The sequence below is a fragment of the Dermacentor albipictus genome, chromosome 5 (assembly GCF_038994185.2).
Source record: "Dermacentor albipictus isolate Rhodes 1998 colony chromosome 5, USDA_Dalb.pri_finalv2, whole genome shotgun sequence".
Taxonomy (NCBI): domain Eukaryota; kingdom Metazoa; phylum Arthropoda; class Arachnida; order Ixodida; family Ixodidae; genus Dermacentor; species Dermacentor albipictus.
Window position 1 is genome coordinate 106,604,744 of NC_091825.1, and position 3,498 is coordinate 106,608,241.

Sequence of the window (3,498 nt, forward strand, 5' to 3'; positions counted from 1 at the left end):
TATCTCCGTTTTTCCGGATGCTAGGTATTGTCAGGTTGATTTTTGGTTGAACGAGGCACCAAAGAGGCGTTAAAGGTATGGCGGGATGTGTGTAGCATGATGATAGAGCCTCACGACGTGCGGATACCGTTCGGCAGAACGAGGCACGTGGTCTCTCCACAGGTAGAGAGGTTGGATGGTGGCAAGGGAGTCCGGGCAAGGGGCCTTATACGTGCGCTCTTAGTGCTTCAACTGTGGTGTTGGTCTCTGGCGATTGCAATAGCTGCCGCCGTTGAGGCACTTCGAGGAAGACCTAGAATCCGGAGCACCTGAGCCTGAACACTTTGTATAGTAAGTAGGGCCCAGAAGTTAAAGCCCAACGCTAAACCTTGCTGTCGTTGTCGGTAGTTCTCCCTTCGTATGAAAGTGCCAATTTTTCAGCGGCATGGTGCGCTTAAGGCATTCACTTGTTGCAGTGAGGATATTTAGGTAGCGCTTGTGGTTTAAGTGCAAACTTTCGTGGAGGACAGAGCCATTAACCAGCTAACCTGCAGCGATAGTATAGGTGGCTGTGCACTTAAGCCGATTTGTCATGTGTGTGTACTGTCTCGAGCGGCGTGGGTGCCCGCACGAGAGGCAACTCCCATCCTCCTCTTCCGCTGCTCTCCCCTACAGCTGCCAAAGGAGGAGAGGGCGACGAGAAAGGAGGAGGAGGAGCTGCGCCGCCCTTCCCGAGTGCTTCGTCGCAGCATGCAAGCCTTCACACGGCCCGAATCTCTCGCGAGGGAGCACGTGCGCCCCAAAAAAGCCGCACTCTTAAAACAGTTGCAGCCTTTGGGGTGTATATTTGTTCCACAACAATAATCGTCATCTGCCTTGCTTGCGTTTCCTTTCTGGAAAACGCTGAGCTCGCTACTTTCCTGCCGATAATGCTACACGTCAGGCGGACAACGTGGAAGCCGTTCGTGACTTGGAAGTACCGGGCTCGCAGCGTTAAAGAAAGAAAATGCGGACTAGACAGATGGTGATTATTGTTGCGGGGCAAGATACGCCCCAAAGGATGCAAATTTTTTTAAGCGCGTAACACAGTTGGCGTTTCGTGCGCACCCAGCAACTCGGTGGTCCGAGAGCTCGCACCCTTAGCATCGCCGCCTTTGATCGGCGGTGAAAGTCCGACCACCAGAAAGAGGCTAGCCACTTGAATAATAATAATAATAATAATAATAATAATAATAATAATAATAATAATAATAATAATAATAATAATAATAATAATAATAATAATAATAATAATAATAATGCTGGTGATGATGATGGTGCTGCTGGTACTGCTGATGATGATGATGGAGAAGAACACGAAGATAATAATAATAATATTAATAATAGAAAGCTGCAGTCGAGAGATAAACCAATAAAGGAAGGAATACGTTTCCGTTCTTGCCTTTAGCTATATCGTGGATAAGGGGCAAATGAAGCGAACAGAAAGCGCAGCGGGCGGATATCTATCAACCACGTGTTCTCGCAAGAAGTGTACTATTTCTTTCCTATCTTTAACTTTGCATCCTTGACAGAACTACAGAGGCGTGAGCACGTTCGTGCCGTTACCCCACAGACAACTGCTCCGGAAAGCACGGCAGTTTGCGAAGCTCTCGGCCCATCTTTGAACGAGGCTTTGTTTACCTGGCGGTATTTCCTCTCGTGATTTCTTTCTTTCTTATCCTCGTCCATACTCGGTGCTGCGCGCTAGAGCCCGCTGGGAGACGAAATGCGTACACGTGTTTTCTCAACGGCTCACGCTGCAGTGTATCCCATTTTTATGGGCGCGCTTTCGAACACCGTGTTCACGAACGAGTGTGCTAACGCGCAATAGCTCGGTTTCCCTCTCGCCTATAACCTTCACGCCTTAAGCGAGACTGTCAGAGCCTCCTGTACACAGGGAGAGATGTTCGTCCTTCGGCACACTCGGAAAACACTGTACGAACGGAGACGGACAGACGTTTGCGCCTATTTTCCCGGCTCCGAAATCCAGTCCCTTGCGTAACGACGCAAATATTGCATAGATGTTTTTTTGAGGAAAGACGATAACAATGAGGAAAGGCAAGAACGCGCTGCGTCTTTACTCGAGGACAAAATGGCCGGGCCACCGCGTTGTTTTTGGGCGCGTTACACAGACGCACTCAATGGGGTGACCCCAAAAGCAAAAATCAAACTGTTTTTGGCCGAAAAATGGGCTTCAGCCGGATGAGGGTGGAGGAGGGAGGCAGCGGGGAGAGGGCGTGTGCACATGCATGTGTTTGTTTATATAAGGTGTTGCCAAAGGCCACTCCTTCTATTCTCTCCACTTCTCCCTTATAGGCGCTGAGCCGTGCTCCCCTTGGAGAAAAGTTGAAATAGCACCTGTTTCCTCAGTGCAGCCATGTCTACCACAATATAGGATCTGAGATGCCCAAGAGGTCTCGGGCAATCCTCTTGCGGGAAACGTTCAAGCGCCCTTCTTAGGTAGGCAGCTCTGCGCTAGGGGCGAACAACGTCATAATCACGTCATGGCTCTTCTGGAAACGATTCGATATGAACGAGCCCATCAGTGAAGCTGTTAGTCAACGGCCTTAGGAAGCAAGCAGCACAAGAGCAGCATTACATATGTGCTTATACTAATGATGCATTCTTCCGAAACTATTATTGTCAATCACTTTACCGGAAGAAGGTTAACTAATACTTCGGTGAATAAAGGTCAAACTCGACTTTCTTTTTTTCTTTCGTCTAATTTCTCGTCCGCTCCTATACGTCGGTGTGACGTCACAGACTTCACGGTATCTGGAATCGGACCCTGTTCTGTGACAGGAACAGTTCTTAAATCTTTTAAGTTTGTAAGTTCGAGGTGAGTTAACGGTTCCTTTAGGACGCAGTGTAGTCGTAGACTTTTCTGCTATACCGAGCCTTCTCTCTGCGTTTAGGGTGGCCATTTTGATATCGCAGAGACGCGATTTTCTAGTCTACGGCTTATGTTAATATTCCTCTTTACTGTCTGCGCGAAAAAAAAAGAAGAAAAGAAAAGAACTGACCGCGGTCACGTGCACGTGGCCACGTCAATGGGTGTTACGTGCTGACGACGTCCTGTGTGGTACGCCGCGTGCTTTACCTCATTTCACGTAAGGAGTCTAAGGAGATGGAGAGAAAAAAAAGTAATAAAGCGAGAAAAATTATGAATCCGGGGTAAGCGTCACGCAGGGCGAGCTCACGACCGAGAACTCGCCCTTGACAAAAATTTCCTGCGTCGAACACTCCCGTTACGCGCCGTAGACGTTTCTTCTTGAGCGGCAGCCGCTGCTTCTTCGCTTTTCCTTCTGCCTTCTCTCTCTTTTTTGTTTTTTACATTTCTTCATGGACCGTTTAGTAACTTACTCGCGCGCTAAATGTTCCAGGGTCGTTCTGCCGTCTTTTCTTTTTTTTTTTACTTCTTCCTCGCGCATTCCTTTCCTTTTGCAGTTACGGGCACTGCACCATATAGCTGCTTGCGTA